Below are 13,355 nucleotides of genomic sequence, written 5' to 3'. Positions count from 1 at the left end.
CGTCTGGACCCCGAGAGCGTCATTAGATTAGATACATAGCTCAGCAGTCAGTATCACACAGGATAGGATTAGATATACAACTGAGAAACAGGATGTGCCGAATGAGAGGACATTTTCATTTCAAGAATTCCAATCATTCCTTCTGATTTATTTTTTGATTTTAAACGCCTCCCTTTTCCAGTTCAAACAGAATAGGATTAGATACACGGCTCAGCAGTCAGTATCACACAGGATAGTATTAGATACATGGCTCAGCAGTCAGTATCACACAGGATAGGATTAGATACACGGCTCAGCAGTCAGTATCACACAGGATAGTATTAGATACACGGCTCAGCAGTCAGTATCACACAGGATAGGATTAGATACACGGCTGAGCAGTCAGTAACATACATGATAGGAGTAGATACATGGCTCAGCAGTCAGTATCACACAGGATAGGGTTAGATACACGGCTCAGCAGTCAATATCACACAGGATAGGACTAGATACACAGTTCAGCAGTCATTAACATATGATAGGATTAGATACACAGCTCAGCAGAAAGTATCACACAGGAGAGGATTAGGTACACAGCTCAGCAGACATTATCACACAGGATAGAGTTAGATACACAGCTCAGAAACAGGATGTGCCAAAGGAGAGGACATTTCATTCAAAGAATTCCACTCATTCCATCTGATTTGTTTTTTGATTTTAAACGCCTCCAGTTTCCAGTTCAACTGCTCTTTGTAATGTCCATTAAAAATGCTCAGGGGCAGTCCTTGGAAGTAGTAGGGATCGATTTGCAATCTCCATGCTTTTCTCATGGTCAACTTTACGTGGTCTGTTCAAGAGTTGGAACTGCCAAAAATCTGTTCATCTTTGCACCGAAAGGAAAAAAACAAAAATGTTGTTTATCAAAAGGCCCTTGAATGAGTTGAAAATAAAATACTATCAATACTTGGGTAATCGTTTAGTTAATTTGTGTTGCAAATCTGTAGTGCTGAATATATGATGTGAAATGTTTTTATGGGCAATATAACCATTATAATTTGTTATAGCTAACCACAGTTAGTTACTATGCCCAGGCAACGCTGGGCTCTTAAGCTAGTATATATATATAGTTGTGGCCAAAAGTATTGACACTCCTGCAATTCTGTCAGATAATACTCAGTTTCTTCCTGAAAATGATTGCAAACACAAATTTTTTGTTATTATTATCTTCATTTAATTTGTCTTAAATGAAAAAACACAAAAAGAATTGTCCTAAAGCTAAATTGGATATAATTCCATACCAAACATAAAAGAGAGGGTGGACAAAAGTATTGGCACTGTTCGAAAGATCATGTGATGCTTCTCTAATTTGTGTAATTAACAGCACCTGTAACTTACCTGTGGCACCTAACAGGTGTTGGCAATAACTAAATCACACTTGCAGCCAGTTGACATGGATTAAAGTTGACTCAACCTCTGTCCTGTATCCTTGTGTGTACCACATTGAGCATGGAGAAAAGAAAGAAGACCAAAGAACTGTCTGAGGACTTGAGAAACCAAATTGTGAGGAAGCATGAGCAATCTCAAGGCTACAAGTCCATCTCCAAAGACCTGAATGTTCCTGTGTCTACCGTGCGCACTGTCATCAAGAAGTGTAAAGCCCATGGCACTGTGGCTAACCTCCCTAGATGTGGACGGAAAAGAAAAATTGACAAGAGATTTCAACGCAACATTGTGCGGATGTTGGATAAAGAACCTCGACTAACATCCAAACAAGTTCAAGCTGCCCTGCAGTCCGAGGGTACAACGGTGTCAACCCGTACAATCCGTCGGTGTCTGAATGAAAAGGGACTGTATGGTAGGAGACCCAGGAAGACCCCACTTCTTACCCCGAGACATAAAAAAGCCAGGCTGGAGTTTGCTAAAACTTACCTGAAAAAGCCTAAAACGGTTTGGAAGAATGTTCTCTGGTCAGATGAGACAAAAGCAGAGCTTTTTGGGCAAAGGCATCAACATAGAGTTTACAGGAGAAAAAAAGAGGGATTCAAAGAAAAGAACACGGTCCCTACAGTCAAACATGGCGGAAGTTCCCTGATGTTTTGGGGTTGCTTTGCTGCCTCTGGCACTGGACTGCTTGACCGTGTGCATGGCATTATGAAGTCTGAAAACTACCAACAAATTTTGCAGCATAATGTAGGGCCCAGTGTGAGAAAGCTGGGTCTCCCTCAGAGGTCATGGCTCTTCCAGCAGGACAATGACCCAAAACACACTTCAAAAAGCACTAGTAAATGGTTTGAGAGATAGCACTGGAGACTTCTAAGGTGGCCAGCAATGAGTCCAGACCTGAGTCCCATAGAATACCTGTGGAGAGAGCTAAAAATGGCAGTTTGGAGAAGGCACCCTTCAAATATCAGGGACCTGGAGCAGTTTGCCAAAGAAGAATGGTCTAAAATTCCAGCAGAGCATTGTAAGAAACTCATTGATGGTTACCGGAAGTAGTTAGTTGCAGTTATTTTGGCTAAAGGTTGTGCAGCCAAGTATTAGGCTGTGGGTGCCAATACTTTTGTCTGGCCCATTTTTGGAGTTTTGTGTGAAATGATCAATGTTTTGCTTTTTGCTTCATTCTCTTTTGTGTTTTTTCATTTAAGACAAATTAAATGAAGATAATAATACCAAAGAATTTGTGTTTGCAATCATTTTCAGGAAGAAACTGAGTATTATCTGACAGAATTGCAGGGGTGTCAATACTTTTGGCCACAACTGTATCTAATATATAAAACTCAATGTGGATGTGTGTATGTATGTATGTATGTATGTATGCATGTCTGGGATTGACATCCGCTCCGTCGCAGCTACAGCCACAAAATTTTGCCAAGTCACACATCTGGACCCCGAGAGCATCATGGGCTATGCTTTGAGGCAAAATTTTAATCCCGCACGTTCTAATTCAACAAACAATTTTGCCCCTTTCTACATAATGGGGAAAAAGTGAAAGGAAAAAGTGTTGGAGGCAAATTGACAGCTGCCAGATGTGAACAATGGGGACTTAAAGAATTAGAGCGATGGCGCCAAAGAGTATATACTGTACAGCTGCTAAGGTGGGGCCCTGACATGGGATACTCACCACACACGGGGATATGAACACATACAAAATGCGCCACACACTACCACGTGCTTCAACACATATACCACCCTCAGCACACATTTCACCACACATACACCAACCTCGCCACATAAAAGTCGAAACACAAAAGTCGCCACTCAAAACTCGCCACGCTGTCCCCGAGCTGTATAAAAGATGAAAAATGAGCTGTGATTGGTCGCTATCAGCAACAGTTTTCTTTGTAGACAGTTGTGGTAACTGAGGCCTATTATTCTTATCATTTCTATGGTGTTATCGTCCTTCTGTAAAGCTGGAAATAACACAATTTATTACCGTGTCAACACAGACCACCCTCTGACACAGACTGCAGGGGGAGCCCAGTATCACACAGGACAGGATTAGATACACGGCTCAGCAGTCAGTATCACACAGGATAGGATTAGATACACGGCTCAGCAGTCAGTATCACACATGATAGGATTAGATACACGGCTCAGCAGACAGTATCACACAGAATAGGAATAGATACACGGCTCAGCGGACAGTATCACACAGGATAGGATGAGATACGCACCTCAGCACACAGTATCACACAGAATAGTATTAGATACACGGCTCAGGAGACAGTATCACACAGAATAGGATTAGATACACGGCTCAGCGGACAGTATCACACAGGATAGGATGAGATACGCAGCTCAGCATACAGTATCACACAGAATAGTATTAGATACACGGCTCAGGAGACAGTATCACACAGAATAGAATTAGACACATGGCTCAGCAGACAGTATCACACAGAATAGGATTAGATACACAGCTCAGCAGACAGTATCACACAGGATAGGATGAGATACGCAGCTCAGCATACAGTATCACACAGAATAGTATTAGATACATGGCTCAGGAGACAGTATCACACAGAATAGAATTAGACACATGGCTCAGCAGACAGTATCACACAGGATAGGATTAGATACACGACTCAGCAGTCAGTAACACACAGGATAGGATTAGATGCACGGTTTTTATGTGCAATATAATCATTATAATTTGTTATAACTAACCACAGTTAATTACTATGCCCGGGCAACGCCGGGCTCTTCAGCTAGTTTAATATATAAAGCTCAATGTGTGTGTATGTCCGGGATTGCTATCAGCACCGTCGCAGCTACAGCCAGAAAATTTTGCACAGTCACACTTCTGGACCCTGAGAGCGTCATAGGCTATGCTGTGAGGTGAAATTTTAACCCCTTGCATTCCAATTCACCAAACAATTTTGGCTATTGTTCTTATCATTTCTATGGTGTTATTGTTCTTCTGTAAAGCTGGAAATAGCACAATTTATTACCATGCCAACAAAGATCACCCTCTGAAACAGACTGCAGGGGGAGCCCAGTATCACACAGGATAGGATTAGATACACTGCTCATCAGTCAGTTTCACACAGGATAGGATTAGATACACAGCTGAGCAGTCAGTAACACATGATAGGCTTAGATACACAGCTCAGCAGAAAGTATCACACAGGATAGGGTTAGATACACAGCTCAGAAACAGGATGTGCCAAAGGAGAGGTCATTTTCATTCCAAGAATTCCACTCATTCCATCTGATTTGTTTTTTGATTTTAAATGCCTCCAGTTTCCAGTTCAACTGCTATTTGCAATGTCCATTAACAATGCTCAGGGGCAGTCCATGAAAGTAGTAGGGATCGATTTGCAATCTCCATGTTTTTCTTATGGTCAACTTTACGTTGCCAAAAATCTGTTCATCTTTGCACTGAAACGAAAAACCAAAAATGTTGTTTATCAAAAGGCTCTTGAATGAGTTGAAAATAAAATACTATCAATACTTGGGTAATCATTTAGTTAATTTGTGCTGCAAATCTGTAGTGTTGAATATATGATATGAAATTTTTTTATGTGCAATATAATCATTATAATTTGTTATAACTAACCACAGTTGGTTACTATGCCCGGGCAATGCTGGGTCCTTCAGCTAGTATATATATACAGGTGTGGCCAAAAGTATTGACACCCCTGCAATTCTGTCAGATAATACTCAGTTTTTTCCTGAAAATGATTGCAAGCACAAATTCTTTGGTATTATTACTTTTATTTAATTTGTCTTAAATGAAAACACACAAAAAGAATTGTCCTAAAGCTAAATTGGATATAATTCGACACCAAACACAAAAAAGAGGGTGGACAAAAGTATTGTCACTGTTCGAAAAATCATGTGATGCTTCTCTAATTTGTGTAATTAGCAGCACCTGTAGCTTACCAGTGGCACCTAACAGGTGTTGGCAATAACTAAATCACACTTGCAGCCAGTTGACATGGATTAAAGTTGACTCAACCTCTGTCCTGTGTCCTTGTGTGTACCACATTGAGCATGGAGAAAAGAAAGAAGACCAAAGAACTGTCTGAGGACTTGAGAAACCAAATTGTGAGGAAGCATGAGCAATCTTAAGGCTACAAGTCCATCTCCAAAGACCTGAATGTTCCTGCGTCTACCGTGCACAGTATTATCAAGAAGTTTAAAGCCCATGGCACTGTGGCTAACCTCCCTAGATGTGGACGGAAAAGAAAAATTGACGAGATTTCAACGCAAGATTGTGCGGATGTTGGATAAAGAACCTCAGCTAATATCCAAACAAGTTCAAGCTGCCCTGCAGTCCAAGGGTACAGCATTGTCAACCCGTACTATCCGTCGGCATCTGAATGAAAAGGGACTGTATGGTAGGAGACCTAGGAAGACCCCACTTCTTACCCTGAGACAAAAAAAGCCAGGCTGGAGTTTGCCAAAACTTAACTGAAAAGCCTAAAACGTTTTGGAAGAATGTTCTCTGGTCAGATGAGACAAAAGTAGAGCTTTTTGGGTAAAGGCATCAACATAGAGTTTACAGGAGAAAAAAAGAGGCATTCAAAGAAAAGAACACGGTCCCTACAGTCAAACATGGCGGAGGTTCCCTGATGTTTTGGGGTTGCTTTGCTGCCTCTGGCACTGGACTGCTTGACCGTGTGCATGGCGTTATGAAGTCTGAAGACTACCAGCAAATTTTGCAGCATAATGTAGGGCCCAGTGTGAGAAAGCTGGGTCTCCCTCAGAGGTCATGGGTCTTCCAGCAGGACAATGACCCAAAACACACTTCAAAAGCACTAGAAAATGGTTTGAGAGAAAGCACTGGAGACTTCTAAGGTGGCCAGCAATGAGTCCAGACCTGAATCCCATAGAACACCTGTGGAGAGATCTAAAAATGGCAGTTTGGAGAAGGCACCCTTCAAATATCAGGGACCTGGAGCAGTTTGCCAAAGAAGAATGGTCTAAAGTTCCAGCAGAGCATTGTAAGAAACTCATTGGTGGTTGGTCACAGTTATTTTGTCTAAAGCTTGTGCAACCAAGTATTAGGCTGAGGGTGCCAATTCTTTTGCCTGGCCCATTTTTGGAGTTTTGTGTGAAATTATCAATGTTTTGCTTTTTGCTTCATTCTCTTTTGTGTTTTTTTTTCATTTAAGACAAATTAAATGAAGATAATAATAAGAAAGAATTTGTGTTTGCAATCATTTTCAGGAAGAATCTGAGTATTATCTGACAGAACTGCAGGGGTGTCAATACTTTTTGCTACAACTGTATATATACATTTAATTCCTTAATGGTTTTGCAAGTTTTCCCACTGACAAAGACATGAACAGTCTATAATTTTAAAGGTGATTAATTTTAACACTGAGAGAGATATAATATCAAAAGTAAAATCCAGAAAAACACATTGTATATATTACCTACATTTATTTGCATTTTGCAGCGAGAAATAAGTATTTGATCCCCTATCAACCATTAAAGGGAACCTGTCACCCCCCAGGGCGTTTTTAAGTAAAAGAGCCACCTTCAGCAGCTCTAAGACTGCATTCTGTGAAGGTGGCTCTTCTGTTTCTGACCTCTAGAAACGCAGAAATATTGACTTTTATAAATAGCTCCTCATACCTGTAAGGTGTCCCATAGGTATGGTGTGTCCCCCTGTATCAGCCGTTTGCTAGCCTTCCATCATGCCTCTGTCCTGTGTCTGGGTGCCGCCTCCTCCTGTGTAGTATGCCTGTGCTGTGACTACTCTAGCTGCGTCTTCCCCATCCCCCTCCTCCTCTTTCTTTTTCCTCCCTTAGCACGCAGCATCTGATGAGCTGACCTGCCAGTGACCTGCTTGTGTGCCAAGAGAGGAAAAAGAAAGAGGAGGAGGGGGATGGGGGAAGCTGCAGCTAGAGTTGTCACAGCACAGGCATACTACACAGGAGGAGGTGATACAGGACAGAGTCATGTGGATGGTTGGCAGACGGCTGATACAGGGGGACACACTATACCTATGGGACGCATTACAGGTATGAGGACCTATTTATAAAAGTCAATATTTCTGCGTTACTAGGGTCAGAAACAGAAGAGCCACCTTCACAGAATGCCGCCTTAGTGCTGCTGAAGGTGGCTCTTTTACGTAAAAATGCCCTTTGGGGTGACAGGTTCCCTTTAAGGGTATGTCTCCACTTTCCTGATTGGCAGCGCTTTTAATGCAGTGGATACCCACTCCACTCAAAGCATTGCTGGCTTTTGTACACGTGGTAGTTACACATTAACTCAGCTCGCCTTGTTTGGAGGAAGAGAAATGCTGCCTATGACCCAAAGAACACCGTCCCTACTGTTAATCATGGAGGTGTAAACATTATGGTTTGGGGGTGTTTCTCTGCTAAGGGCACTGGACTACTTCATAGCAACAAAGGAAGAAAGAATTGAGCCATATACCATGAAATCCTGAGTGATAACCTCCTTCCCTCCATCAGGGCATTAAAAATGGGTCGTGGCTGGGTCTTCCAGCAAGACTATGACCCAAAACATACAGCCAAGGCAACAAAGGAGTGGCTCAAAACGAAGCACATTAGGCCTCTTTCACACATCAGGTTTTCGCCGTCAGGCGCGATCCGGCGCTTTTGACAGAAACAGGATCCGGCGAAATGCAATGCCGGATCCGGTTTCCCCCCCATTGACTTGCATTAGAGCCGGATCGAGCCGGATGGCCATGCGTTTCATCCGATTTTTGCCGGATCCGGCAATGTGACGCGATCCGGCGTCTGGAAAAAACGGCTACTGTAACGTTTTTTGTCTCCGGTGTCCGGATCCGGTTTTTTTGGTCTGAGCATGCTCAGTAGCTCTGCCCACAAGACATATATAAAAGCAAGACAGTGGGACCCTCAGCCACACCCAACATGCCACCCAAGCCAAGAACCAGGAGCAGGAGAAGGCAGCAGACATCTGCAGCAGCACCATCAGCACCACCCCAAATGGAGCAGCATGCTGAACAACGGGAGGGGAGTCCAGCAGCAGATGAGAGATGGTAATTATCAAATCCCGCATTCCTCCAAACTAGGGCTATGGAATATCAAGATATTCATTGGCCCTTTGTTTCTCTTTATTCAACAGCCGCCCAATAGATGCAGCAGCAGCAGCAGCAATGGCAGCAGCAGGAACACCACCCACAGCCATGGAGTCTGGCCATAAGGAAGACAGCACATCTTCTTCTGGGAGCCCTCCCTCGCATCGTTAGCGTTTGACGGTAAGTTTTTATTTCCAAAATCCATCATCTCTGTAATATATGTCTATTCATTGCCTTTTATTTCAAAACAGGAATCACAAGATGAAGAGGAGCTCCCAGAAGAAGAAGGAAGGGGTGGACAGACACTTGGAGTGGGCTCACAATTGGTAAGTTTTTTGCATCAAATGCAGAAACACAAGATCACACTACACACAACACATAGAAAACAATGTTCTGCAGACCACACACAGCAAACAAATGCCTACATCCAAAGACATAAAATTTTTTGTTTTCTTCTCTAGTCTTCCCAATCTAGTGCTCGGCCAAGAGGTCCTCGCAGTGCCTCCCAGGGTCGTCGGCGACAGCAACGCGGCGGTCACAGCGTGTAAGTATAAATATTTTTGCTTTGTTTTTTTGCACTTTTTATTTCATTTCTTTTGTGGAGGCTAATTATGTTATTTTTGTCTTTTTCTTTAACAGCCTTCACAGCGTGCTCCCGACTCTGACGGTGAGGATGCAGGAATCGATGTGGACCACCTCATCGATCTCGTCAGAGAAAGGGAGCCGCTCTGGAATATGGCTGACCGCCGCCACGCTGACCTTATCGTTACCCGACGACTCTGGGAGGAAATCTGTTCGCTCCTTGTGGACCGCTGGGAGGACCTCGAAGCTCGGGCCCAGATTAAAGAGCGTAAGTATATACAGTACCGGTTGCTTGATTTAAACCAGTGTTTCCCGAACTCCAGTCCTCGTGGTCCCCACGGATCATGTGTTCAGGATTTCTATTTATTTTGGAAATCCTGAAAACATGACCCCTGGGGACCATGAGGACTGGAGTTTGGGAAACACTGATGTTGTATACTAACCACTTTGTCCTTTCTCGTTTCAGGGGAGAGAATTGTGAAGCGGTGGCGGTCTGTGAGGGATCGTTTCAAGAAGGAGTTCAATAAAGAGATGCGGGCCCCGAGTGGATCTGGAGGACGCAGGAGCAAGTACAAGTACGCACGAGCCCTGTCGTTCCTCCGGGAAACAATGCTCACCAGAAGGTAAATATTACACACCACATGTGACAAAAAAATGTTTAGATGTAACTTTTTTTTTTCAGCCAGGGCCATACCATGTCACTATTTTAATTGTTTTTTTTTCTCTTTATTCCACAGCACGGTGAGCAGCACTCGGGAGCCTGCACGATTGGACCCTTCTGAGGCGATCCCTGAGGAGACCGGCACCGAGGGACACTTCGACCACCCTGGTACATCTGCAACTTCCCAGCCTTCCCACACATTCGACCCATCTGTCCCATCCACCAGCACAGGAGCATCGTGGCCGCCTACATTACATGAAGCTGCTGGTGAGGAGATCGCTTTCCCTTTACCCCACCCTTCTGCCCCTGCCACCTCTAGTACACCTGCGGGTACTGGGCGGCAGCGGCAGAGGGGTCAGGAAAAGAGTTATGCGCCTGAGTTCTTGCATCTGAATGCATCTTTCCAGAACTGTCTAAAAGTCTTGTCAGAGCAAATCTCCGCAGGCTTTCAGCAGATCAACTCCAGCATTCTGGAGGTGAAGACACTTCTGCAAACCATGCATTCAGAAGCAAGATCTTCGCCAAACCACACCTTTTTCAGGTCTGTTGTGGAGCGCATGGAAACGCTATCTCCTACCCAGCAGATGCATGTAATGCATTCGTGCCACGGTGCTCTACAGCAGGTTACCTCCCAACCTCCACCTCCCACCACTGTAGTTCCTCCACCTGCACCCCCTCCAGCCACTTTCCATCCTCCCCCTCCTATTACATCTGCACCCCCTCCAGCCATTTTCCATCCTCCCCCTCCTATTACATACCAGCAACCTCCTCAGTACCAGCAACCTCCCCAGTACCAGACATCTCCCCACTTCCAGCAACCTGCCCCGTACCAAACTTCTTCCCCGTACCAAACTCCTTCCCCGTACCAAACTCCTTCCCCATACAACTTTCCATCAACATCATCTGCTCCTACAGTCCCTGCCCAACCCTCCACTCCACCGCCCACCACCTCTTCTGCCTCCCACATGTCCACCCATTCTGTAGCTTTTTCCACACCATCACCTCTAACTGTTCCTTCCCCACCACGATCCCAGTCCTCTCTCCACACTCCCATTTTCGAAGTGTCCCGCAGCCCCTCCAGCAGTATTTCCACCCCACACTACACAGATTTATGATGTGTTTTGTAATAAAAATGCCCAGTTGGTTTCAAACCTTTATTAAAAAAGTTTTTTTAACTTTAAAAACAGTTTACAAAAAAAAAATATTTTAAATAAAAGTTAAATTATTGTTTACACTGGTTGTCTGTCATTTCTTTCTGCGGCGAAATATGTTTAAAAAAAGGTTAAATACAGGGTATTTAAAAGGTAAAAAGGTATTCAAAACCAGGTATATAACTGTGGGTAAATTTTAGCTTTTTGCCACAGTTGTGTTCCTGGTTGTGTTTGAAGCAAAGTATTTCACCTAAAAAGTTGTGTTTATTGTTGGTGATTTCCTAACAATGTACACAACTTTTGTTAAAAGGTGAAATACTTTGCATAAAACACAACCAGGTACACACCTGTGGCCTAAAGCTAAAAATAGAGACCATGACAAGATAGCCAACTTTGGTTGGCAAAGGTATATACTGTTGGTACAGAAGGTACACAAGTTTGGTTGGGCACAAATCTTTCACACTCTGTCATCCTGCCAGTGTACTCTGCCTTGAGGTGACATAAAGTATAGTGCAAAATTGTCCCTCATTACTGAAACCGTCACAGAACTTCTAGTGGTAATGTCATGGTAATCTTGCAAGGTGGTTTCTTCAGAGGTGTCCTCAATGGAAATGGGTTCCTTGCAGATAACAAAATTGTGGAGTACCACGCAAGCTTTGATCACCTCGTCAACAGTTTCTGTCTTGAGGTTGATCGCAGTCAATAGGACCCGCCATTTGGCTGTCAGAATACCAAAGGTACATTCAACCATTCTTCTTGCTCTTGTGAGGCGGTAATTAAAAATGCGTTTTGGTCTTGTCAATCCTCTGCTAGAGTACGGTTTCAAAAGGTGTTCTAACAGCTGGAAGGCTTCATCCCCTACACAGACAAATGGCATAGGTGGACCAGATGTTTGTGGCAGCGGTCTAGGTGGTGGGAACTGGAAGGTGTTTCCATACAGTTTACGCCCCATGGCAGACAGTTTGAAAACTTGAGAGTCATTGGAGCGGCCATAGGCCCCAATATCAACAGCAATAAATTTGTATTCCGCGTCAGCGATGGCCATGAGGACAATGGAAAAATATTTCTTGTATTTGAAATATTCCGATCCCGATCCGGCTGGCTTTACAATGCGGATATGTTTCCCGTCCACAGCGCCCAAGCAGTTGGGAAACTGACATATCTGTTGAAACTTGTCAGCAATTTCAATCCACCTCTCTGTTGTGGGCTCTGGTAAAAACTCTTCAGCTAAGGAGTCCCACAGTGCACGGCATGTGTACTTCACAATTCCAGATATGGTGGAAATCCCGAGTCTGTACTGGAAATGCAGTGACGAAAGGGATTCTCCAGTTGCAAGAAATCTGTGGGGAATTAAAAAACAATCAATTAGTTTTAAATCACAGCATTACATACCAAAACTCAGCTATAACACTTGGAGATACAAACTACCACCAACAAGATTGCAGTGAAAGTGTGCTCTGATGCGATCACATCCAATAAATGTGGCATACCTTAAAGTCACCATCAGACGCTCTGCGGGTGAAACAGAGAAGCGGCAATAGGTGTCCGCTTTTCTTATGAGGTGTGCAATGCGCTCCACCAAGTAATCAAAATTCTCCATTTTCATCCGAACATATCCAAAAAATTTATCCGGGTTTCGTCGAAGGTCCATGCAGAGTGTAGAATAGACCCCACGCGTCATTCTCTTGGCTGTGATGGGGTGGATCCACAAACGTCGTCTACGATGCCTGATGCGCTGCTGTCTCGCTCTCTCCTTCTCCAGAACAATCACCCTCAAACGATTCGCCTCCGCTATAAAATCCGCCAAATTCTTCAAAATATTTCCAATGACAACATCCATCTTCGCCAGTAACTTGCTCTTCTCTCCAACCTGCACTTTCTCCTCTACAACCTGTCAAAGAAGGGCTGTAGGAACACGCTATATATAGTTTTCCAGTAGCCAATCCCGTTCGGAAGGCCACAAGGGTCAATTTTAAAAACCGGATCAGGCGTAATCCGTCGAAAAACGGATAGAAAAACGGATGAACCGGATGAGACGGATCCGGTTTTGTCTGTCAAGAACAAGACGGATCCGGCAGAAAACCGGATCCGGCACATCAGGTTTTACAAAACATTTGCCGGATCCGGCGTTCCGGCACGACGCCGGATCGCGCCTGACGCCGAAAACCTGATGTGTGAATGTAGCCTAAAGGTCATGGAGTGGCCTAGCAGGCTCCAGACATTAATCCCATAGAAAGCTTATGGAGGGAGTTGAAGCTCCGAGTTGCCAAGCAACAGCCTCAAAATCTTAATGATTTAGAGATGATCTGCAAAGAGGAGTGGACCAACATACCTCCTGACATAAGCACAAACCTCATCATCAACAACAAAAAACCTGACCAGCACCTCCATATAGTGTCAACAGATGCCTACTGCAATGAATACATAATTTGCAAAAAGGAGGGAAGCAACAGCATTTTGTAGA

Source organism: Dendrobates tinctorius, unplaced genomic scaffold (genome assembly GCF_039654945.1).
Source record: "Dendrobates tinctorius isolate UK_male_01 unplaced genomic scaffold, ASM3965494v1 ptg000095l, whole genome shotgun sequence".
In the NCBI taxonomy this organism is placed as follows: Eukaryota; Metazoa; Chordata; class Amphibia; order Anura; family Dendrobatidae; genus Dendrobates; species Dendrobates tinctorius.
The sequence above is the reverse complement of the archived record's forward strand: the minus strand, read 5'-3'. Positions refer to the sequence as shown.